The sequence below is a fragment of the Scyliorhinus torazame genome, chromosome 16, assembly GCF_047496885.1.
Source record: "Scyliorhinus torazame isolate Kashiwa2021f chromosome 16, sScyTor2.1, whole genome shotgun sequence".
Taxonomy (NCBI): Eukaryota; Metazoa; Chordata; class Chondrichthyes; order Carcharhiniformes; family Scyliorhinidae; genus Scyliorhinus; species Scyliorhinus torazame.
Genome location: NC_092722.1, coordinates 13,359,571 through 13,386,355, shown reverse-complemented (window position 1 = coordinate 13,386,355; position 26,785 = coordinate 13,359,571). Strand labels below are relative to the sequence as shown.

The following is a 26,785-nucleotide window of genomic DNA, read 5'->3' as shown; positions in this document are numbered from 1 at the left end:
CGATTTGTGCCTTTTCAAATTGAATTGAGATAATTTGAGTCCTGCATCGCAGACCTTCAGATATTTTGTTAAAATAAATTTAGAATACCCAATTATTATTTTTTTTCCAATTACGAGGCAATTTAGCGTGGCCAATCCACCTAACCTGCACATCTTTGGGTTGTGGGGGTGAAACCCACGCAGACACGGGGAGAATGTGCAAACTCTACAGTGACCCAGAGCCGGGATTCAAACCCGGGTCCTCAGCGCTGTAGTCCCAGTCCAGACCTTCAGGTATAGGCTCCAGAATCTCGATAGGGGTTAAGGGTTGTCACACTGGGTCATTCAAATTCTTTAAACGTTGGACGGAATTCTCCCCAAAAACGGCAGTGCAGGTTTCAGCGTGAAAATTGTTACGATTCGGGGGCAGCACGGTGGCGCAGTGGGTTAGTCCTGCTGCCTCACGGCGCCGAGGTCCAAGGTTCGACCCCGGCTCTGGGTCACTGTTCGTGTGGAGTTTGCACATTCTCCCCGTGCCTGCGTGGGTTTCGCCCCCACAGCCCAAAGATGTGCAGGGTAGGTGGATTGAACACGCTAAATTGCCCCTTAATTGGAAAAAAAAATGAATTGGGTACTCTAAACTTATAAGAGAAAAAAAAACTTGTTACGATTCCCCACACGGGGCGTGATCTGGACTACAATCTTTGGCCACTTGGAAGAAAAAAATTTCCCCACGTGAAAAACGCGAAGCATCCGATTCCCACCCCCTCCTTCCCGGGATCATCAATAAAGGAGGCTCTGCAAGTAAACGGCTCCACAGCACTTGCTCTTGGCCAAGCCAAGAGGATGGCAGCTAGGAAACCGGCTCCTTGGTTTATGGAGAGGGCCATCACCTGTATGCTGGGTGCTGTGGTGGAGAGAAGGGCTGCCCACATTCTCCACTTTGATTTATGGGCAGCACAGTGGTTAGCACTGTGGCTTCACAGCGCCAGGATCCCAGGTTCGATTCCCGGCTTGTGTCGCTGTCTGTGCGGAGTCTGCACGTTCTCCCCGTGTCTGCGTGGGTTTTCTCCGGGTGCTCCGGTTTCCTCCCACAAGTCCCGAAAGTCGTGCCGTTAGGCGAATTGGACATTCTGAATTCTCCCTCTGTGTACCCGAACAGGCGCCGGAGTGTGGCGACCGGGGGGTTTTCACAGTAACTTCATTGTAGTGTTAATGTAAGCCTACTTGTGACACTAAAGATTATTAAATTATTAAATTAAATATACCCTCGGGTTGGCAGGACGCCCTCCAGCAAGTTAAGAATCCTGCCAGGGCACGGTGGCAATGGCCTGACCAAGAGGATGTCTGCGCAATGTAGGAAAAAGGTGAATGACCTACTATGATCAGCAAGAGTAAGTGCTCCCAGTCCCCTCTCTGCACTTCACCCTTCCTGCAGAAGCAGCATTCCTGGGGTCAGAGGTTTGCTGGATCCCAGGTCACAGCTGGTCAGGCACCTTGCCTCTGGACGCATTCGACCCTCAGCTACTGGAGATGCAATGGCAGAGCCCAGAATGCCAGGAGTTGTCAGCAACCCTCCTGCGATTGCAAGGCTGAATGGAGGAGTCCCAAAACCTTCTGACACAGGGGATGTTGCCGATGATGCACCCAGACCAACACCCCAAGGGTGGCGTCCGCAATGGAAAGCCTGGGCAAGAGGTCCGATCCATAACGGAAGAACTCCGAAGCCTGTCTTAGTCCCTGAGGACCATGGCTGAGGGGTTCAACATGGTGCAGACAACAGCAGGCTTCCAGGACTGGCAGCCAGATGATGTTGAGGTTATGGAGCTCACTCCCAGCTGTCACTCCAACCTGTGGAGTAACCCAGGGCCCATGAGCACCCTGAGAGAGGAAGATCCTCTGGAGCACGGGGCTTGCACCCCGGAGGCCTTGGGAGTGACCAGCCCATCTGAATCCCTCCTTCCTGATACTGGCGCACTCAGAGCAAGCGGCAGAACAGAGTGGTGCGACAAGACCAATGAAGCAGGCCGGGACCTGCAAGAGGAAGCCCGTCAAGTATATCTCAAGTAACAGGGCATGGAAGGCAGCAGCCCATCTCTACCTCCGATGTGCATCCTGGGTGTGGTGGGACGTAGTGGGAATTGTAGAGGCACATCGTGGGCACGGTTGAAGTTCGGCAGGTAGTTGGGGGTCTTTATCACCCGTGCCATCTGCACATGACACTGTATTAAATTCTCTTGGTCTTCACAACCTTAAGACCTCACTTTCGTTAACCCTCCTCCCATAGTGCTTATCCCCATCTGGACAAAGATCTTCTCACAGGCCCTCAAAGTCAGGCAGATGGTGAAGCCTGGTGATTTATTTCAGAATTCAAATTCAACCCTCCACCATGGTGAGATTTGAACCTGGAACTCCAGAGCATTGCTCTCAGTTTGTGCTTTTCCAATTTAGTGACCTATACATCTCTTTCATTAATTGTCACATTGTTAAGAGTTCATTCTTGATGGCCAATTAGTTTGACGAGCATGAGACTCAGGCATGTTCAATGGCACAGTTGTTTTCTGCTTCAGGAATAGGCAAGGCTAATAGGCACCCCTCTTCCTCAAGGCTGCATCATTCAGAGATCTCACTGCTGTCAGACCGGACCACCACTACTGCCCCTTCCCCCTGCTTCTCTTTCAGGGTCTCATCCACCCAGCCTATTAGGCCTGCCTCCTTCACTCCCATCATACCCCACCCCCCCACCCCATGTGACCCGAACCTGCCAGCCCATACCCCCCATGCCACAGGCAGCAGACTCACACATGCCAGCAGGTTTCAGGACCACCCACACCAGCGGTGACCCCCCCCCCCCCATGCCATTATTCCCGGACCGCCCCCCCACCCGACACCCACAAGAACCCCCCCCCCCCTGCCCATCTTTGGGTTGTGGGGGTGAAACCCACGCAAACACGGGGAGAATGTGCAAACTCCACACGGACAGTGACCCAGAGCCGGGATCGAACCTGGGACCTCAGCGCCGTGAGGCAACAGTGCTAACCACTGGGCCACCGTGCTGCCCTTAATGAAGCATTTTTTGACCAGCAGGTCATGGTTAACCTGATTGGATAGTTCACTTTCCAATTAACCTGTGCAGCTGGAAGGTGGGCCCATTCAGGCCTGTGGGGGATAGTCTATGGTCCGAGGTCTTGTGATGGAGCCTTCAGGCATGGGCCCAACCATCGTTGGCAACCCTACCCCAAGGGTTAAAGCAGTTGAGCTAAATTCAGCTGATCCATCTGGTAGAACATCCTCCTCTGTCTTGGGAGTCAGTGCGAAGACTGGGGAAGAGGCACATTTTCTGGGACAGAGAGACATACCCACACAGGCCGAGAATCAAACGCTCACAAAATAGGGAGGGGGGGTTGGAACATCCAACAGTGGGAGCACGCCGATGCGGACAATGGCAGGTCCCCCACAGCATGCACCTGACGAGTAGATCCCGCCAGAGGAGCTCAGGTGAGTGCATCGCTCAGCAGGGATTGGAAAGAGGATCATGCCCGAACACTGCCACTTCCTCCCCCACCACCCCCTACCCCACCCCACACTGGCACAGCCCCCAATGGGGGGTGCTGCATGAGTGCGGGGTGCGAGTGTTCTATTTTTATTTTTTTGTCTCAAGCCACCTTTAAAAGTGGCACCCTGATCTTTACGATGCTTTCCGTGCTTGCTACGACACTGCATATTTCAGACTGAATCTGGGCAAGCGGAAATTCACAGCGAAGCCACAAAGTCTACAAACACCGGGCAAAATCAAACCAGCCCCAAAACTGACATTTACTAAATGAACATGCGCAAAAGATTTTGAGTAAGATGTGCAGATTTTAGTCCGATAAAGATGAAAGTCAATGCAAAGTTATTCACCCCAGCCGACTTGCTCTTACCAGTAAGCAGGATTGACGTCCATTGCGACGAGTTCCCCCCACAAACTATTGTGCCCACCCAGACTGGTGAAAAGCAGTTTGTAATCAGACATACATTCAGCATTCTGCACAAGATAAAAGGACAGACTGGTTTTAATTATTATATATTCCCCAAAACCCTAAATACAATAGCTGGGCGAATTTAGAAAATACTGAGTACAAGAAGGCTCTGCTCTTGTGATGAAACTCACTCAGTAAAATAGTGCTGGAGTGAGAGCGATTGAGCTGTGCACGCAGCTAAGAGCAGTAATTCACTGGCTGTCCCCAGCAACCTTCTTGCATGCGTTAGTTTCCACAGAGCCCAGATTATATCAAACAAATGGTGCTGCGCAATGCCAGCCAGTGTACCGAGGGAAATCTGCCAACCGTCCCAGCGTTCAGCATCCAAGGGCAGAACATGATGCCGCTTCACAAAGCTGGTCATGCCAGTGGTGTGTTCCAGGACAACTCCCTGTGCTTCACGCCATGCTATCCAGTTCCAAGAAGAGACTTATTGCCAGAATGAAGCAGTCATAAAGGAATGAGCTAGACGCGGAAATAAAGGAGGCCTTCTTCGGCTGCTCATGCAGTTTAAGTTCTTTAAACATTGTTGGATGAAAATAACTTGCATATCAATCGCACCCTTGCAAAGCTGAGGATGTCTCAAGGAGTTTTACAGTCAACGAAATACTTTTCAATTGTGGTTACTGTCACACAACGCAGGAAACATGCTGGCCAAATAGTGCACAGCAAGCCTTCAAAAGCAGCAATGAGATAATGGCCAGGGAGGATAAATATGTATAATTCAGAGATAGTTGCTGCTCTCTGACTAGTAATCCTGAAGCTGACACCATCGCGGGCTGCAGTATAATGAGCGGAATGATATGCCTTCAGTGCTTCATTGATGATTTCAGATAAAGCCCAGTCCATTACAGGTTCAGGTCAGTGACGACTTTAATTTGTAAACTGGTTTCTGGGCTGAAAGAAAAACCGGAGGAAATTTGAGAGGGTTTTGAAGGGAGGGACGTGTGTTTTTTATAGAGCCTTTCAGAACCCCAAATCTTCTCAAAATGCTTTACCTGAAAGGAAATGCAACAAGTGAAGAGTCGCTGTTATAATGTGGGAAACATGGCACCCAATTTGCACACAGCAAAGTCCCACCAATAGCAACAAAATCAATGTCTTATTGAGGGACACATGGTGGCCAGGATGGAACCTTTATTTCTAATTAGCTTGCATCTGATCCCATAGCAGATTTTCTCCTGAAATGGGTCGCTAGTCTGTTGCCAGGACATATTACTTGACGGGCACCACTCCGCACAAAGCATGGTTAACCAGGAGTCTCTCCCACTCTTACCGCCTGTCATTGGCGTGTTGGAAGGATTTTTGCTGGTTGATACTCAACCTGTTTGGCCGCGTTATGAGCGCAGCTTCCCCGGCCATCAAATCGTGGAGTGGGACCCAAACCCAGATCGGCTGGCTCAGAGGCAGGCCGTTACCCACTGAGCCACAAGACCTGACTATAGAACCTCTACACTGTTCATGAATAAATGCCATGGGGTGTTTTACAGCAACCTACAGCTGCATAAAGAAAGAGGGCCACAATGTGATACCCAAATGGCATTGTTTTAACACTGATGACTGTTGGTAATTAATGGTGATTAAAACTCTTAACTAATGACTCTTGCCTAGCGAGCTACATGTCAGCATCAACCTTCCGATATCCAGATCAAGTGGTCATTTAGCATGTGAGTGCCACCAGGTTATTCAAACCCAGATGGTATGACGGCTTAGGGCAACTCGATGTTTATCTGCAACTCTCACAGGATAGCGATCAGGAACCGGATATCTGTATTATTATTCCTCCTTAGCCCGGGGGTGTTACAGCACCTCAGCGGTTTGTGCCTGGTCAATGTCAACTTGGTCAATGTCAGCTAGCTCAACAACAACTGACAATTATGTGGCATTGTTAACTAGTGAAGCTTCACAAGGTGCTTCACAGCAGTGTAATCAGACAAGTGACACCAAGCCACACAGGACAAGTTTGGGCGACAAGTTTGATCGAGGGGGGCAGCACGGTGGCGCAGTCGGTTAGCACTGCGGCCTCACGGCGCCGATGTCCCAGGTTCGATCCCGGCTCTGGGTCACTGTCCGTGTGGAGTTTGCACATTCTCCCCCACAACCCAAAGATGTGCAGGGTAGGTGGATTGGCCACGCTGAATTGCCCCTTCATTGGAAAAAATTAATTGGATATTCTAAATTAAAAAAAAAAGTTTGATCGAGGGAGTCGGCTTTTAAGGAACAACGCCAACCAGAAGTGAGAATTAGAGAGGGGGAGGGGCTCAGGGAAGGAATTCCATTGCTTAGGGCTGAGGTAGCTGACGTCCAATCCGCAGGCTGTAGAGCAAAGGAAATTGGGGATGCAGGGATGCAGTTATGGCCGGGATTGGAGGAGCGACAGGATGTTGTAAGGATGTGAAGGTGGAGGAGGTTACAGAGATCGGGGGCAGCGAGGCTCCGGGAGGGATTGGAGAACAAATCCGGGAATTTTTAAATTGAAGAAATGCCAAAAAGGGAGTCAGTGTAGGTCACAAGCCAGGGGTGAATTGGTTTGTGTGACGATATGGGCAGCAGAGTATTGGATGACCACAAGTATACGGCGGGTTGTTGGAGGGAAGGGGTGTGGGAGTGATGTGTCGGAGATCATTAGAATAGAAACCATGAATTGGACTTGGCACAATCTGATGCATACAGCTTTCTGATATCTCCACAGAGCCTTCAATTGAAGGGCCTTGTTGGCAGTTTCGAAGCAGCATGCCCGTCAGAACAGCGATTGTACCGATCCTGAGACGTAAAGAGCGTGATTTAAACCAAGATCACTGGAGGTCCAGGTAGTTTCACTGCATGATTATGTTGATTTGAACGGCAATTGCATTTTAATGGAGAAGTTCCCTGAAATTAGGCAGTTAAGCAAATTCCTCGTGCAGTCGTGGTTTATTCAAATTAATTTACTGCCCATATCATCCCAATTCAGGGCAGCACGGTGTCATTGTGGATAGCACAATTGCTTCACAGCTCCAGGGTCCCAGGTTCGATTCCCGGCTTGGGTCACTGTCTGTGCGGAGTCTGCACATCCTCCCCGTGTGTGCGTGGGTTTCCTCTGGGTGCTCCGGTTTCCTCCCACAGTCCAAAGATGCGCAGGTTAGGTGGATTGGCCATGATAAATTGCCCCTTAGTGTCCAAAATTGCCCTTAGTGTTGGGTGGGGTTACTGGGTTATGGGAATAGGGTGGAGGTGTGGACCTTGGGTGGGATGCTCTTTCCAAGAGCCGGTGCAGACTCGATGGGCCTAATGGCCTCCTTTTGCACTGTAAATTCTATATACTATAATTCGCTGAAAAACAGGGTAAAAAATGGGGGGCAGTCACCATCCAATGTTCTCAAACACCTTGTATCACATGCGGAATGTTTTGGAGGCAAAAGGGGCTCTCAGCTGCCAGCAGAAGAGTCGGCAAGAGCCCTCCATCACCTCGTATCAGGACGATTTTGTTCCACTTGGGGACACAGACCAGCAGCGGTTGATTCCCAGAACAAGGACCCCAGGGGCGGTATTCCTATCCATCGAGAATTGCCAGCCAATCAAACAGCTGGCAGCTCGATTGAACGGCAGTGTCGCCAGGAAGTGAGTGGCTGCTCCCACTAACACACTCCCACCCAAGGCCTAGGATCATTGCTGGGTCCAAGGCCAGTGTGGAAGGGGGTTCCGCAGCAAGGGGCCGGGGAGTGGCTCTCAGCAGCTCCCGGCCTTCCTGAAGCTGGGTCCCTCAGTCAAGCAGCGAGTGCCTTTGAATGAGGGAGCCTACTTGCTGGTGCGTTAGTATCAGTGACAGTGGGGTGAGAGGTTTCACCTGACGGTGGGGAGGAAAAGCCATCAACGGACTTATCCACCACGGACTGTGAAAAGCCCCTAGTCGCCACATTCCGGCGCCTGTTTGGATACATGGAGGGAGAATTCAGAATGTCCACATTACCTAACAGCACGTCTTTCGGGACTTGTGGGAGGAAACCGGAGCACCCGGAGGAAACCCACGCAGAAACGGGAAGAACATGCAGACTCCGCACAGACAGTGACCCAAGCCGGGAATCGAACCTGGGATCCCGGAGCTGTGAAGCCACAGTGCTAACCACTGTGCTACCATGCTGCCCAATGCCAAAATTGTTCTAGTTTTTCCTCATAATATAAAGTCCTCCGAGACAAGAGATCAGCTTGTGGTTCTTCTCTGGCATGTACACAGAGCTTAAATATCCTCCTTGTGTCTTGATGACCAGCAATGGACACAGTACTCGGTGTGTGGTTTAACTACAGTGCTATACTGTGCAGTTTGGACATGTTTTTTTTCCTTTCCTTGAATGGTGTTGTTTTTGACTACACTGTTCCACACAGGACCGAACTTTACTGAGACAGCTGAAGTCCTGACTCTGAGGGAAGCACAGGTTTAGGCCATTGGAAGGATACAGAGAGGCATCATGTCAAAGGTGGACAATTGAGTGGCTGCCATCGGCGGCACTGTCCAATAGAAGACGTGTCCGCCTCTCAAAGCTGTCAGCCCAATCAGAGGGCCAGCAGCTGAGCAGCTCCATCGCTAGCAGTGGTCAGTGCTGAGGCTGCAGTTGAAGGGCGAGGGCGTATCCTAGGCCCGGCACCCTCAGAGAATGGCAAGGGGAGTCTAGGCGGGCCTCATTGACTGGGAGAAGTCACTGAGGACAGGCAGCATTGTGACTGCTGGAGGGCCCACCAATGGGCAATGCATGCCCGGAAAAGGGATGAATGGCTTGCTTCTGTGGTGCAATGACAATGAATCTATCTCCCCACTTTTGTATTTAGTTCCGAGTCATTTTGTACTCCCTGAACCGGTTGGTCGTCCTTGCCAATTTGGCATCGCCCATCGATCAGATCAGTTGGCAACGAGCTTCCGAATCCATGTTGTTATTGTAAATATGAAACACCATTTACTGAGGAACCCACCTTCAGAATCTCTTCTCACCTCAATGCAACTCACTTAACCTTCAGTGAATTTATTGGGCATGTTAGTCAGGCAGTCACGACCTTGTACCACCCTGAGGGTAGTGAATCACATCCCTGCTCATCATGAGATCTGTTTGTCTGTATTCAACCTTCACCATAGTTATGCAAATAAACCTCTCAATCGTATTTGTTCACTATCACACTGTAATTACTGGGTTATTAACCCAACAGTGAAGTACGCGCTGATTATTCCAAAGAGTTGAATTTGTTTATTCAATCTCCTTGGCCATCATCTTCCACTTTTAATGCTGCCACTGGGTCAAGTGACCAGACGCAGGTGCAGTTTGCTAAATTATAACTTCCTTCATTGCTGAGCAATCTCATTTCTATCAAAAGAAAAATCTCGCCTCTACAAAACTGCCATTCGAACAACGGGCTCTAAAGATCGCTTCTCTGGCCCACGTTATTGTATCAACATGAAATTCAACACAAGGCCACTTGGGAACTGTTTGCATGTTGGGCGTGTCTGGCTTTTCCTTCAACTTTGACCTTTGATTGACATTCGTCCCTGACGGGGCTTATCAGAATTGCGCATTGAACGGCCTCAAATCAACTGATTCTGCCTCCGCCCAAGTCAGCTGGGATGACGAATACATCGGTGAACCTATTTGGCTATCAGTGGAGCTGCTGATAAAATATCGGCCTTGACAGTCTGGCGGAACTGCTGTTTCGTTGACACGATCGTTCTTTTACCCGACTGGCTGTTGGAATAAGATGAACAATTCCCACACCAGCAGTACAAATTAAGTAAGAATGGAGACAGGCACGGTGCCGAGGACCCGGGTTCGATCCCGGCCCCGGGTCACTGTCCGTGTGGAGTTTGCACATTCTCCCCGTGTCTGCGTGGGTCTCACCCCCACAACCCAAAAAGATGTGCAGGGTGGGTGGATTGGCCACGCTAAATTGCCCCTTAATTGGGAAACAAAATAATTGGGTACTCTAATATTATATATTAAAAAAATAGAATGGAGACAGGATTCGTGGATTGTTGCACAAACCTATGGCAAGCTTTATGCCTGTGTAACCCTTGCTAATATCCTTTAATCCTGTTCTTCTGTCTAGGGCATTTAGTGGCAGTCAAAATGTTAAGCGTTTTAGCCCCGTTCCAGGACTTCAGCATCAGCCGTGACTCAGCTGCTCTCACTCTTGCCTCTGAAGTGCAAGGTTTCAGGTTCAAGTCCTACTCCAAGACTTCGCCCCCACAACCCAAAGATGTGCAGAGTAGGTGGATTGGCCACGCTAAATTGCTCCTTAATTGGAAAAATGAATTGGGTACACCAATTTTTTTTTTTTAAAGTTGTGGTGGACAAAGAACCTTGATGCCAAGTAAAGTGCCATATTTCGATAAACTTGATGACAGCATCAAACTCACCAATGACATCTGATACACGGTCCATCTATCCGTCGGACAGACAGAATTCAAGCTAGTGAATTTCACAAGTGGTTGTGGAGAAAAAATGCTTTGCACCACCCATCCCCCGCTCCCCTTCCCCACTTCCAAAAATGTTGTTTGCACTTGGTGCGTAAAGAAAAGGGAAACCTGTCTAATTAACACACCGGAATTAGCCAAAGACAGAAGATTATGTTCTGCCAAGTTAAACCTGTCTCAACGTTACCCATGAAACCTTTCTGGCAAAGATAATGAAGAAACATGTTCAATGCCACGGAGGAGAGGGGGAAACAGGAACTGACAGGCCACTGAAAACAATCAGGCTGTAACATCCTTTCTGATAAATCTTGACAGACAAACAGGCCTTCCATTCATGAAAGCAATCTGACTGAGACAGGCCCGTCAAGCTGCCACCTTTATGTTGCTGAGCTGCCGGGAGTTTGAAGTAGACTCCAGAACTGAACAAAGGGCACATTTTTCAGAAACCACTCCGCAAAACTCTTGCACCAACACAGAAACACTGCACTCTACATTTATGCATTGCATGAACAGGAAATAGAGGAGGGCAAAGCACAGCTTCACCAGGATGGTACCTGGCTTTTCATTTTGCTATTTGCATTTGAACAGAGATTATGAGGCCATTTAATAGACGTGTTTTAAAATGATGAGGGGTGGGTCGGGCTGACTGCACCAGCGGCATTTGTGAAGTGGAAGACATACGTTCAGATGCATTTACAGCACAGAAGGTCGCTTAATCCATTGTGCCAGCCCTTTTCCTGGAGTAATCCAAAATGATTCTCATTGCTCTCGCTCTGTCAATATGTTGCTGTCTCAAAAGATGCAATGACCGACCTCTCAAATACTCCAGCTCATAAAACGTTCCATGATCGAAGAAAGACCTCCCACCCGGCCCACGCACCCTCTCAATGCCAGAGGAACCAGAGAACCACCCCCCCCCCCCCCCCCCCCCCCCGCCCCCCACCCGCGAACGGCCGGAATATTCCGGCCAACTCTCTTCCTGCCTTTCCCACCGGTGCTGCCTGGCCTGTTGAGTGTTTCCGTCATTTTCAGTTTTTATTTCTTGTCAAAATTACAAATTTTAAAAACTAATGTCACAGCGCCCCCCCCCCCTCCTCCTATGTCTCATTCTCCTTCGTCTCTTCTTGCATTCCTACTTTCAACCCTAATCCACAATGCTAAACAACTTGTCAACTTACGTGACAACTCATCATTTTTACAATGATTTTTCTGACCCTTAATTCGCAAAGATTTTATCCAACTTCTTTCTCCTACATTCCCATCCTTTATTTTGGAGATGGGAGCAAGGTATCTTTCAAGAACTGGTCAAGTTTAAAGCTAATTACTGCGCTCGTTCATAACCTGGACATGGAAGGGTCATTTCAGTGACCCCGCAGGCCAATTGACGGTACGCTGGCACTTGGAATAGGACGTAACTCTACCAATGATCAGTCTTGCCAGTTCCCCTCGACAGCCTTCTTTGAGGCAATGTCCAAAGTGGTAGGGATGAGGGTGGAGCCAAGCCCGAAAGTGGTGGTCTTTGGGGGTGTCAGACCAGCCAGATCTATTCCTGGGGAGGAGGGCGGACGCCCTTGCCTTTGTCTCCCTGATCGCCCGCCGTAGAATCCTGTTCGGCTGGCAGTCAGCAGCACCACCCAAAGCTGCAGACTGGCTGTCCGACTTCTCAGAATCTCTCCAAATGGAGAAAATCAAATTTGCCATCCGAGGGTCAGACGACGGCTTCCACAGAACGTGGGAGCCATTCACCCAATTGTTACGGGACCGGTTTGTGGCCAACGAACAAGCAGAAGAATAGTCAGGTAGCCAAGAATCAGGGGAAAGTAGCCAAGGCATGAGAGGGAGGGATAGACCAGTGGGGGGGGGGGTTTAACAGATAAACCTAAGAGGAAAGAAAGGTACCACAGAAGGGGGGGGGGGGGGAGGAAGAGTGAAGAGACAGGGAACAATAGAGGAGAACCAGAGAGGTGGGGGGGAGGCAGGGGAATGACAGCCGGAAGGAGGGCACGGGAAACAATAACAAACTTGCCGTCTACAGGAACAGAGAGCAAGGAAAATCCAGGCGAATAGCAGGAGGGACGGCTGAAGCGGAGGTGAACGCGAGATGACAACGGCAGCGAAACCCGTCCAGGAGAAGCAAGTGACAACACCAACACCAAACCCATTCGAGTATTGCCCTCTGTAATTGTTTCCCCGGCACCCAAATGTACATCTACCCCCCCAGTCCCCCCCCCCCCCCCAACCTCACCACCACAAACAGACGCCTACTTATGTGGTATAAATAATATTGCCAATTGTGCAGAGTTGCCGCTGTAGAGCTGGTGTACAATACCCTACCAGTTATTTTATTTTATTTTTTATTATTTTTTTGGTATGTTTGTGTGTGCCCTTCTCTTCTATACATATATATATCTTATTCTGTGTACATAACGGTCAATATACTTTATTCAAAAAACCAATTAAAAACATTGATTTTTTAAAAAGTCTTGCCAGTTCCCCCTGGGACTCGAACAGTGGCTGTGAGGAAATTTGGTATTTGAAGGGCTAATAGCAGTCGAAGCTTTTGCAATCCTCCCCATTAAAACGCCCAAGAAACATTTTTAACCTCTGGCAGAATAATGCCAGGCATTTTTTTCACCTGGGTGCAATCAGCATATTACTTACAGCACAAAGGAATTCAGGGCTGTCGGTGGAATTGTAAAGATGTCTGAAACTGAAGGGCAATACCCCTTCCTTAAAAGAACGCGAAAAGACCATTCATTTAAGCGCCTTTCAACTTCATAGCATTTTGCACTTTTGTTCAATTCCGCCCACCCAGTAACATAACCTCACGTCACAAAACCTACGATGCACGGTCATCATTACACAGGAGGTTATGAACCGGTAGGATAACTACTAAATTACCTTCATTATATGAAAGGTTATTTTTAGATTTTACTGTCGCTTTGGACCTTCCATTAGCCGTATGAAAATACACCATGGGTGGGTGAAGCTTTTAACATCTTGCGTACAAAGCTGTGCCAGTGTTCATGGCTGCAGAGAAAGGTAGGCTTTATCACGAAAGGGACACTGTAGAAAAGAAGTTGAACTTACTCGAGGGAGTACGCGCTTAAAAAAAAAAGAAAAATATATTGCGTGAAAGAGGAAGGGAATTGATTGGTCAGAGAGGTGGTATAGGTCTGATGGGCCAAATGGCCTTCTCCTACACGGTATCAATGTGTGAGGAGTAGGGAGAAGCCATGTTCACTCAAAGAAATGTAACTCTGCTAATGGTTTTTGTTTTATTCATTCATGGGCAGGGGGCATCGTTGACTGGCCCAGCATTGCCCATCCCTTGAACTGAGTGGCTTTGGAATTAACCCCCAGGCCCCAGAGGACTGGCAAGGGGTAGGAGGTGGCAGGGGACAGGGGGGGGGGGGGATCATGAGGGAACAAATAGTGTCTCGAGGGATAGGCCAATGGTACCACGAGATTTGGGGGAGGGGGGGGGGGGGGGATGGATTGTCTTGTGAGGAAACGTTGGACTGGCTAAGCTTGTATCTGCTGGAGTTTAGAAGAGCAAGAGACAACTTGATTGAAAAATACAAGATCCTGAAGGGTATTGACAGGATAGATATGGTTTAGGATGTTTCCTCTTGTTGGAGAATCATATTTAAAAATAAGGGGTCGCTCATTTAAGACAGAGAGGAGAAAAATGTATTTCTCTCAGAGAGTCGTGATTCTTTTAAACTTTCTTTCTCAAAGAGCAGTGGAAGCGGAATCTTTGAATATTTTTAAGGCGGAGCTCGATAGATTCTTGATTGACAAGGAGGTGAACGGTTAACAGGGTTAGGCAGGAATGTGCCACTGATGGGCAACACGGTGGTGCAGTGGGTTAGCACTGCAGTCTCACGGCGCCGAGGTCCCAGGTTCAATCCCGGCTCTGGGTCATGTCCATGTGGAGTTTGCACAGTCTCCCCGTGTTTGCGTGGGTTTCGCCCCCACAACACAAACATGTGCAGGGTGGTGGATTGAGCACGCTAAATTGCCCCTTAATTGGAAAAATCAATTGGGTACTCGAAATTTATTTTAAAAAAGGAATGTGCAGTTGAGGTTACAATCAGGTCAGCTGTGATCTTAGTGAATGGTGGAGCAGATTCAAGGGGCCGAGTGGTCATCTCCTGCTCTTGATTCATATGTTTATATGGGTTACCCTTTAGCCTTCCATTTCCTCATGCTCCCTCACTCTCTCCTGCTCCCCAACTGTCTCCTACACACTGGCCGACCCTCTTGCCCGCTGTGAAGGGGTTGTCTCGGAGAGGGGCAACATGAGGGAGGAAGCGAGCAAGGGAGGGGCGCATCAAGTGGGAGGGTCAGGGTGGGAAGCAGAAAGCTGGAGAGAATCAGCGGGTGGGAGGGAGTGGGTGAGTGGGCGAGTGAGGGGGAGTGGGTGAGGAAGGGGGTCAGTGAGGGACGGAGAGTCAGCGGGTGGGAGGAAGGCTGTTCCAAAATGGTGACGACCCGGTCACGTGGTGATGTATCAGCCCTGGCGTAAAATGACACGAAAGCACAAATTCCGACCCCAGCTGCACACACAGGCCCCACTGCATCCACAATGCTAAACAAGGCAACTTAAAACGGGGACTTATTGTGTCGAGTTTGACTCCACTTCTTTCCTTCGAAGACAGGACAAATGATTCAAATGTACCAATCTGAGGATCCATTCCACGATGCATTATCATTGCTTAGTGACATTGTTCTTTCAAATTTCTCTTTCTCCTTCCTCTTCTCCACCACCCCCTTACCCGTACAATGTTATCGCAGCCCACAGCAACTTTTCATCTGGTCAAGCTTTCCTTAAATGTAGGATAACCAAAATAAACCTGTATATAGCACTCGGTATAATTTCAAATTTCTTCCACATTCTTAAACCCACAGCAAACCTCTTGAATTTCTTCTGTTCTACATAAAAGGCATTTAAACTTCAGCATTTTGAAAAAATAATTGGGTGCTCTAACTTTAAGGGGGAACAAAATTGAGCATTTTGACCTAACGTTGTAATGCACAAAGTCCCTACCGAGGTGGGGAAATTTATGGAACTTCCAAAAAGGTAGCAAATTATGAAGATTTTATCCGAACAGTGGCTGAAAGAAATCCTGGTTAATACTCCTGGTGCTTGGGAAGGGGGAGGGGATATATTTTCAAACCCCTTTTGCGGCAGAGCTCTGTACACAGATGCTGTCAAAGGACCTTCATTCAATCTTCTCAAAAGAACTCAAAGCCGGCAACTAAAATGGCAACAAGGGAGGTCTTGAAGAAACGCGTCCATTGCAACCGATTGGCTAGAAATCATCAGTCATCATGAAATGGGCCCCAGCTGTAGCAAGTCCCAGTGAGGCAATAACAACATGATGACTACTTCAGCTTTTATTATACAAACGAGTCTAAACTCTCTCAGAACACAACCATGTTTTGACATTGAAATCAAGCTCCTTCCGCTCGGCAGCTGATAGCGTAGAGTGAGCCTGCCTTACACCAATCACCAAGCAGGCTGTCAACGAGCTTTAGGTTTATCGACAGAGGAGCCTCAAATTGAGACAAGGGCCGCTGCTACAACCTGGTTAATTCAGGGCAGCACGGTGGCACAGTGGGTTAGCCCTGTTGCCTCACGGCGCTGAGGTCCCAGGTTCGATTCTGGGTCACTGTCCGTGCGGAGTTTGCACATTCTCTCCGTGTCTGCGTGGGTTTCACCCCCACAACCTAAAAAGATGTGCAAGGTAGGTGGATTGAACATGCTAAATTGGCTCTTAATTGAAAAAAAAATGAATTGGGTACGCTAAATTTTTTTTTTTTAAACCTGGTTAATTCAGCCTAACCTCAACTTATTTTACAGGCTCACAGAATGTAAAGCCAGCTGGTCAGTTACTGTCAATTCTCAAACCGCACAGCAGGGGTTAGCCATGTCCGCTGCTAAACATCACCCTTCAGAAAAAATTCTCACCCTACAGTGGTCACGTTCTGTCCAGTTCACCACAAGGATGGATGATGTCATCTTCTACTGCCACCTCGAAAAGTGGTCAACTCCAGAATGGCCCAGCGAGCCACTCTGTTCGGGGGTAGTTAGGGATGGGCAATAAATGCCCAGTCTGCATCCCATGAAAGAATTTTGTTTTAATAAAAAGCAGGTCACATGCACACTTGACAGTATTCGCATCCAATCCCTGCTGGCCCTGAGAAAGAAGGACTGAAACGGAGCACACTTGGATTACAGGCTGAAAGTTCCCGCTGTGTCGTAAATGGAATATTCAAAGATGAAAAAGAGTCCGAATATAGAATATAAAGGATATATACATCAGGCTGTAAAGCCCCGATTAGACCGCACCTGAAACATAAGGACATAAGAACTAGGAGCAGGAGTAGGCCACCTGGCCCCTCGAGCCTGCTTTGCCATTTAATGAGATCATGGCTGATCTTTTGTGGACTCAGCTCCACTTTCCCACCCGAACACCATAACCCTTAATCCCTTTATTCTTCAAAAAACTATGTATCTTTATCTTAAAAACATTTAATGAAGGAGCCTCAACTGCTTCACTGGGCAAGGAATTCCATAGATTCACAACCCTTTGGGTGAAGAAGTTCCTCCTAAACTCAGTCCTAAATCTACTTCCCCTTATTTTGAGGCTATGCCCCCTAGTTCTGCTTTCACCCGCCAGTGGAAACAACCTGCCCGCATCTATCCTATCTATTCCCTTCATAATTTTATATGTTTCTATGAGATCCCCCCTCATCCTTCTAAATTCCAACGAGTACAGTCCCAGTCTACTCAACCTCTCCTCGTAATCCAACCCCTTCAGCTCTGAGATTAACCTAGTGAATCTCCTCTGCACACCCTCCAGAGCCAGTACGTCCTTTCTCAGGTAAGGAGACCATAACTGAACACAATATTCCAGGTGTGGCCTCACTAACACCTTATACAATTGCAACATAACCTCCCTAGTCTTAAACTCCATCCCTCTAGCAATGAAGGACAAACTTCTATTCGCCTTCTTCATCACCTGTTGCACCTGTAAACCAACTTTTTGCGACTCATGCACTAGCACACCCAGAGGAGTTCTGTGCATCACACCTCAGGAAGGACATACTGCCCTTGAAGGAAGTGCAATGCAGATTTATCAGAATGACACCTTGCGAGGCAATATGATTTTGAATTTAGTTTTGTATTTGTTGAGGCACAGCCACAGGATGAACTGCAAAGGGAAACAGTACAGGTAAACGTAGAAGGGAAACCTGACCCCCCCCCCTCAATTTCGAAGGAAACAAAAAACAAACCATGGTTTGGAAACCAAAGCATCTGGCAAACTGAACCCGGTTGCAAGATATAAAAGGGCACAGATCAGTCCAAGGGGAGCAGTAACAGTTGATAAGCGCACTGATGCAGCATAGGCAACCTGAAGAAGACAGTGCCCAGGTCCAACAGCTGAGAATAGGTTGCTGCAACTTCTTCTGTGGCTGGAAGCTATTATTGGTGTGCCTATTGCATCCAGATTGAGCTGAGCAGGTTCTGCACACATGTGCCATTTGTCACAAAGGCTGCACCCGTGAAAGCTGGGTACGTTGTGCACTGCTGATGGCCGTGAATCAGACAAGCTCCTAGAATAAAGGAAGCTGAAATTCCTCATGAAGAAGACACAGGTTTGAAGGACTTAGTGACTGAAAGTGATCACCAACATCTGAATGGGCCACTAAGCCAATTCGTAAAATCTGCCTTAATTGTGCCTGCCATTTAAGGTGCAATTTATAGTTTATATGCAACCACAATTTGCCTGTTGATGCAACTTTAATTTATGTTTATTCTAGGTGTTAGGGAATAAGATAATCAGTGCTTGCTGTGTTGACTCTTGTATCGTAAAATTTCTTCCGTTTTAAACCATGGAATCTTGTGGCTTCATTGTTTCGGTAAATAGTTGGAGTTTCAAATTGCATCTACTCTTAAAAAAAGTTACTGCTCTCTACTAAAGATTGTAAAACCTGGACTCCATAAGACCATAAGACATAGGAGCGGAAGTAAGGCCATTCGGCCCATCGAGTCCACTCCACCATTCAATCATGGCTGATTTCAACTCCATCTACCCACTCTCTCGCCATAGCCCTTAATTCCTCGAGAAATCAAGAATTTATCAACTTCTGTCTTAAAGACACTCAACGTCCCGGCCTCCACCGCCCTCTGTGGCAATGAATTCCACAGACCCACCACTCTCTGGCTGAAGACATTTCTCCTCATCTCTGTTCTAAAGTGAACATGAAAAAGAAGCCAGGATTGCACATCCTGAGAAGGTTTGATCAAAATTTTCAGGGTATTGCACAGAACTGATGGGGTAGATTAGGAAAAAATATTTATGCTGGCCGGGGAGTCTAAGACCAGGGAGACTGGTCTAAAAATTAGAGCTGGAAAGGCAGTGGAGTTCGTCCACAAATCAGTAATGATCTCATTGACTGATGGAACAGGGTCGCGGAGTTAAATGATTCTCCCCTGTTCCTAGGTTTGTAAGATGTCTCATTGATGTGCTCATCAATCCACTTATTGCTGTCGTCGGTCTCATGACTTTCGTTAGTCAGCACAATACAACAGCCCACACTATAAATAACAACACAAAATTTCACAGAAATCCCAAAGATATATTGTGTACTTTACGAAAAATGAGGGAAGATATTAATTTAGAGACTGCCGTCACAAGGTCAAGATACTTTGACAATGTATGTAAAGTGAGTGAAGCATCATCTCAAAGCCTTTGTAATGAGGGTTGTAAGAAAATCAGCCTTTACAAAAAGAAAACCTCAAAAACAAATGAATAATACTGATGTAATATTCAACCCAGCACAATCATCTCTACCACTGCACGCAATTCTAAAATAACCCCCATTTAATTCGAAAAAGAACTTCTAGTTGTCACTTAATCATTATAGCAACAGTCCCGTACAGTAACATACAGCGAATGAACAAACAGAATACAGAGAACTAGCAATTGCTTCAATTGAAAGTGTATTCATGGATCTGATTTTGCAGAGTGAATAGTGTCTTAATCGCTTTATAAGTGACATGTTGAAGAAGCAGTGGGTTGACCACTATCTTTCATCATCAGGTCATGAATTCGAATCCAAGGGCGGCACGGCGGCGCAGTGGTTAGCACTGCTGCCTCATGGCGCCGAGGTCCCAGGTTCGATCCCGGCTCCGGTTCACTGACCTGGTGGAGTTTGCACATTCTCCCCGTGTTTGCATCGGTCTCACCCCCACAACCCAAAGATGTGCAGGGTAGGTGGATTGGCCAGGCTAAATTGCCCCTTAATTGGAAAAAAAATGAACTGGGTACTCTAAATTTAAAAATAAAATGAATTCAAATCCATCCCAGACCCAAATCATAAAAGTCACCTAAATCTGCCTTTGATTCGGTGGTAGCAATCCAACCTCAGGAGGTTCAATGACCGAACCCAACTCTAGATGGCCCTAGTGAGTGGATTCTGGATTAACAATAAGTGGGATATTTGTGCCCAGTGGGTGTGAGTGCAGATATGGGTACTTCCCCATCACCATTGCATGGGTGCCCACCAAACTCTGCCACCCGTAGAGGATCACCACCTGGTGTAAAGATTGTTACGGCCATGGAAGGAGGGCGCGTGTAACAGACTTGTCGCCTGCAAATCCTTCCAGTACATTGCTCCAAGGGAGGAACACAGACTCAAAAGCAAAAACAGCTTCTTTCATCCGAGTGTGAATTGAGTGCAGGCAATCTCAATCCAGTTTCCACTGGATTAAGGGACAAAAACAAAAAACTACCTGTAATTTGGCACTAACTGCCAAGCAATGGGAATTGGGAATAAAAGGTGCTCAACTCATGTAGGAGGGATAACCTTCCGTGGCTGGGCTTTGAGCACATTGGTCAAAACAGCTTTACTCTACTTGCAATTGTTCTACATCTGATGTAGAGTAAAACACCCTCTACTCTGCCCAATAAAGTCATTCAGTCACAACCTCCGAAGTCCAAAGCTCACTGCCCCACACCAACTATAGTATTGCCTCTGGGAAAGCGACAATCCCAATTTGGTATGTAATTAGAAGCACAGTGTTTGTCCAGAATGTCCCAAGCTCTTGAAGAGATGCTCTCACCCCTACAAGGGTGGACAAATAAGGTTGAAGTAGGGTCCAAGTACAGATCAACCTTCGAATGGCCAAATTGGTTGGAGGGGCTGAATGGCACATTCCTGTTCTTATCTTGTTAGCCCACAAGGGAAAGGTATTTCTAAAGAATTCAGCTCCATGGACTAGGCAGAATTTAGTTCCGTGTACTCAGCCAATGCTCATTCTATCATGGAATTACAGCAACAGTTAATTTATAGCCACGGTCCTAATGGAAATCATAGTGGTAAAACAATAATTATTTTGATAGGCTTTAAACATCCTGTCAAAGCGTTGATAGCTACGTTCAGATAAAGGTCGTCTTTAATTCTGAACTTTTGTTTTTAAAATTTAGCGTACCCAATTCATTTTTTCCAATTAAGGGGCAATTTAGCGTGGCCAATCCACCTACCCTGCAAATCTTTGGATTGTGGGGGCGAAGCCCACGCAAACACAGGGAGAATGTGCAAACTCCACATGGACAGTGACCCAGAGCCAGGATCGAACCTGGGACCTCGGTGCCGTGAGGCAGCAGCGATATACACTGCGTGACCGTGCAGTCCCTTTTAATTCTGAACTGTCCATTGATATGTCACCCACACTGAAGTCCCTTGGGGCCACATCCATTTCCCAATCACATCAACACAATGCAGACTCAAATACTAACGATTCATCTGCTTGGAGCCATCTAGCAATAACTATTGATTTTTTGCTGGACTGTTAGTGCCAGAAGGCACGAGGTCAGTCTTTTAGTAACTATTAATGATCTTACCTGGAGAGGAATCGTCCAATCAGGTGGAAGGCAGCACACATGCAGGAGGAAAGAAAGAAAAATCTAATTAGACCCGCTGACAAAAAAAATATAGCCAAATAACTTTCAATGAAGGAAAAGCAGGTCATCAGAAGCAAGCCATGTACTAAATATGGACCATCTTTACATATAAGTGGCACCCCAAAACCTGTACCTCTACTTCAACATCAAAAGGCGAGGGGCATGGAGGGGGGTAAGAGAGGGAATTGGGAGGAAAAAACAAATGGCAAGGATATCATTCCAATGGCCCAGCCCCTGTGGGCTTTAGAATTCACTCATCAGGATGAACACGGATCAGGCAGCACAGTAGCACAGTGGTTAGCACAGTTGCTTCACAACAGCAGGGACCCAGGTTCGATTCCCGGCTTGGGTCACTGTCCGTTCTCCCCCGTGTCTGCATGCATTTCCACCGGGTGCTCCGGTTTCCTCCCACAAAGTCCCGAAAGATGTGCTTGTTAGATGAATTGGACATTCTGAATTCTCCCTCTGTGTAGCTGAACAGGCTGAATGTGGCGACTAGGGGCTTTTCACAGTAACTTCATTGCAGTGTTACTGTAAGGCTACTTGTGACACTAGTAAAGATTATTATTATTTAGTGAAGCGTGAACACTCACTTGAAGGCCACAGCTTAAACCAACCACACCAAGTTACACAAACCAACAATTTCTAATTTGCTTAAGGGGCTGCTTCGTTGGAGATTCGGACACTTGCACACTGACCCATTAACCATTCATTACGTTTCGGGTAGAGAATCTGTTTTCTCCTTGAATCCTTACTATAGATATATCAGCATCAAAAAATAGTGTCCAGATTAGGTATGACAAAAACATAGAAAATAGGAGCAGGCGGAGGCCATTCGGCCCTTTGAGCCTTCTCCGCCATCCATTGTGATCATGGCTGATCATTGAGTTCAATACCCTGATCCTGCCTTCCCCGCCCATATCCCTTGATCCCTTTAGCAGAATGGAGAACATAATAGATAACATTTGAAATTACCAGCAAATGTGTTTCACTGGGCATCTGGTGACTATGGCAGAGGGAGTCACCGTCAGCACCATAAATTCTCACCCTTGGTGTTGTCTTCTCTTTTACACCAAGCAATGGCCATATCACGTTTAAATTGGATTACTTACACCGTCCCACCATTTCAAGGTAACTGACTAACCTGTACAACTGACCGAAACCACCACAAAGTAAACAAGCCCTACTAGAATGTATACAAGCCTTTTCACAACGTCAGGACATTGCAACGCCCTCGTCAACCAATGAAGCCAATGGTTCACCACCACCTTCTCAAGGGCAATTAGGGATGGGCAATGAATATTGGCCTAGCCAGGGTCGCTCATATCCCATCAAATAATAAATGTGCACGTGTGTGTATGACATGCGAGTGAGTATGTGTGTCGTGTGTGTGTATGTATGGTGTATGTTTGTGTGGTGTGTGCAAGTATGACGTGTGTGTATGGATGGTATGTGTTTGGGTGGGGGGGGAGGGGGGGGGTTTGGAAGGAAGGAAGAAAATGAAGGAGGAAGACAAACACACACAAAGCACACGTTTCTGATCATTGCCTAGCGACCCTGCTGTAAAGTGAGTGTGTGGACACCAGGAAAGGACACCACCGGTTCAGCTGTGATGCCCACCACAGTCTAGCAGCATGCTGACACTCACCACCTTAGCTCCCAGATTGGCCACTCGGGTCACAGAGGTCCACCAGGCTGATACCCATGTCTGGTCACAGTCACATAAACCGTGCTGGCGATACGTGACGGTAACACGGCAAAAAGGAGACATTCTAGCTCCAATCTAGCTCCAAGTTCCTAACAGTTATAGCAGCACTAATTCAAACCAAATGTTGCAGACACATCATTTTCCACAGAATCTCATTCCATTAGTCAGTTCATTAATTGAAGTTAAGGTCTTTTGATAAGTGGTGATTACAAATGGATGTTCCAAAAACCAGTGACGGCTAATTATCCAGGAAGAGTGATTTACATTTTTTTTAAGAAGAGACTTCATCACCCTAATTCTACAATTAATAGTTATTCTTTCTTCCACAGATTATGATACTTTAATATCCTGCGGGGCGAATGAGCCAGCAAACTGCTTTCAATCTCCCTCTCCGTCTGATCAATGGATCGGAGAAACTTGCATTTTCATAGTGACACAAAATAATTACGGGACTACACAAGGCAGCTCTCTCTACAAGGTCAGGGCATGTGCATTTATATTGAGTCTATTCTTAGTTCACAGGAGAATCCCAAAGTGTTTCACATCGCAATGAATACTGTTACATCTGCAGATGTGACAGTCATTTTGTGCATAGTGAGGTCACTCAAACAGCTACGAGGTGAATGACCACTTAAAAGGAGGTGTTTTCTGACCAGGAAACTCACAGAACTCCCTTGTGACGTCGGCCACGGCTCAATGGGTATCGATTGCTCCCACCTCAAAGTCAGAAAGTGGTGGGGGACCCACTCCAGAGACTTGAAGCAGCAAATCTAGCCTTGCACCCCAGCGCGGGGCTAGCGGAGTGCGGCACCATCAGAGACATCTTTCGAATGAGGTGCTAAACCGGTTTCCTCGGGTGGAGACAATCGGTGTTATTTCGAAGAAAAGGAGGGGAGCTCTCCCCAATGCCCTGGCCAATAGATATCCCTTAACCAACGTCACCAGAACAGATTATCTGGTCAACCATCTCACATGGTGGGATGTGTGTGGGATTTTGCTACGCTGCTCCTTTGAGGGTGCACCAAATTCAACCATTTTAAAATCATCGATATCCATTTAGATTTAAAATCCCAAATTAGCGGACTTCAGCGGAGACATGAGTGGGAGAGGTACTGGTGTGGATAGGTTCGTAAGCCTTAGGGAGGGGTTATATTAATAATACTCTCATGACACCAGTATATACTGCAGTGAGGTGGAGATACAATATTCTTCTCTGCAAATGCAGAAGCCCCGTCAACCTCACCCCTAACGAGATAAAAGTTAAAATACCGTGGATGCTGGAAATCCGCAATAAAAACAAGGTGCTGGAAAAACCTAGCAATATCGGTAGAGAGATAAACAGAGTTAATGCCCAGATAGTCCGTGATGGTCTGGTTTCCAAGGAGAGTCATATTGGACTTGAAACGTTACCTCTCCGTTTCTCCTGCCACGGATGCTGCCAGACCCGCTGAGCTTTTGCAACACTTTGCTTTTATTTCTAAAAGCCCAACAAGGCTTCAGAACTCGATCATCGATCTTTCAGCGCCATAATTTGAACAAACACCCACTCTACCCTGAAGCCTCATCAGTTTAATTGTTGCGTTGCAGAGGATGCAAAGCAATAATTTCCTATTTACTGAAGGGTTAACAATGTTGTCGAGGCTTCCATGTTGGTGCAACATTGACAGCGTTTTCTGGTGAAGGACATTCTTTCCCGTTGATCTCTGCTTAATATAAATGCACATTGCACTGACAGCCATGTCCAGCAGCTTCACCATCACCTGTTAAACTGAAATTTACACCTGAATGTACAGCTTCTGCTTGATCTTGTGTCCTAATCTTTTCTGGTCTGATTCTCCGCACCCAGATCATTCCATGCCTGCCCTCGGGGAATGTTTTTAATCTCGCAACTGTAACAATTCGGATTTGAAGAATTATATGAGCGTTCTGACTAAAAAGAATTGTTGTACCAGACTGGCGCAGGATTGGGCAACAATCCAAAACCCTGGTATGTGGCCTGCACTGGACAAGCAGCAGAAGGTACAGCAGCAGCAATGTCTTGTGCTGGCCAGAGATGGCTGGTTGCCTGCCAGCTGGACCTTTGTGTTGGCCCCCGATGACCCGCTGCTGACAGCCAGTACATCGCCAGTGGGAACATCGGAAGAGGAGGAAGCCATTCAGCCCCTCGAGCCTGTCCCACCATTCAATGAGATCAAGGCTGATCTGCAATGTAACTGTGCATCCCCGCCTGGCTCCACATCCCTCACTACTTTTGGGTAGCAACCTCAGCGGGGTAGAGCTGCTGCTTATGTGGGTAGGCGTACCATACTTTGACGACCCTTTGTGTGAAGAGGTGTGGTCTCACTTACCCCCCTCAATGCCCCAGCTCCGATTAAGGTTCTATTCTCTTATCCCAGACTCCCTGGGTGAGACTCTCCGCACCCCCCCCCCTTCCCGAGCCCAGCCTCAGGAGGTGGCAGGATGCTCTACCCACCGTTGTCAGTAGGAATTCCCATTGAAGCTACCCCAAGCCACCGGCCAACAGACAGAGAATTCCGGCCCCTCTGGGATAAGACAGGCTCTCTGCCTTGGTGGCTTTTTCAAGCAGCTTGGTTTCAAGATTCTTTCCTTTATTCTTTCATGGGAAGTGGGCGTCGTTGGCTGGCATTATTCGTCATCCCTAATCGCCCCTGAGATGAGTGCCTTGCCCGGCCATTTCAGAGGAGCATTTAAGAGTCAACCACTTTGCTGTGGGTTTGGAGTCACATGTAGGCCAGACTGGGTAGGGACGGCAGATTTCCTTCCCTGAAGGACATTAATGAACCAGATGGGTTTTTATGACAATTGTAAGGTTCCTTCCTGCTGATTCCCTTGTTTCCCCTTTCTTTATTTTTGCCATTATCATTTTTGATCCATGGATGCTTAATGGACATGTGTCTTTACGTCAAACAGCAGAGTGAATGAGGCATTCAAGATGTCGCAATATATCTTTGGTGCTCGTGTTCGAATGGGAGAACTCAGACTTTGTGGCACCTGAGAGATGGGGTGGGACTCGGTTCGATGGGTTGGCTGGTGGCCAATGAATTGGCCAAAAGGCCGTATTCTGCTTGGTAACAGGTAGTGATTGGGTCCTATTCGGATAGAATGATTCGCCAACACCCAAAGAAAGCAGTTCAAATCCTGCACACTCAGCGGAAAGAACCTTCTCTCTCTCTCTCTCATGTTTTCTTCAGGAAAACTGCTGTATTTCTGAAACTGCAGAGACCAGGGGCGGGATTCTCCTCTAACCGGCGGGGCGGGGGGTTCCGGTGTAATGGAGTGGCGGGAACCACTCCGGCGTCAGGCCGCCCCAAAGGTGCGGAGGTCTCCGCACCTTTAGGGGCCAAGCCCTCACCTTGAGGGGCTAGGCCCGCGCCGGAGTGGTTTGCGCTCCACCGGCTGGCGGGAAAGGCCTTTGGCGCCACGCCAGCCGGGGCCGAAAGGTCTTCGCCGGGCGATGCGGATCGGCGCATGTGCGGGAGCGTCAGCGGCTGCTGACGCCATCCCCGCTCATGCGCAGGGGAGGGGGTCTCTTCCACCTCTGCCATAGTGAAGACCATGGCGAAGGCGGAAGAAAAAGAGACCCCCCACGGCACAGGCCCGCACGCAGATCGGTGGGCCCCGATCGCGGGCCAGGCCACCGTGG

At 47.8% G+C, this 26,785-nt stretch overlaps 1 protein-coding gene across 4 annotated transcripts in view; it reads right to left on the bottom strand.

Moving 5' to 3' along the window:
- The window catches only part of agrn (agrin), a 538,795-nt gene that overhangs the window by 347,428 nt on the left and 164,582 nt on the right, over positions 1-26,785 (bottom strand). The gene's annotated exons all lie outside the window — the stretch shown is intronic.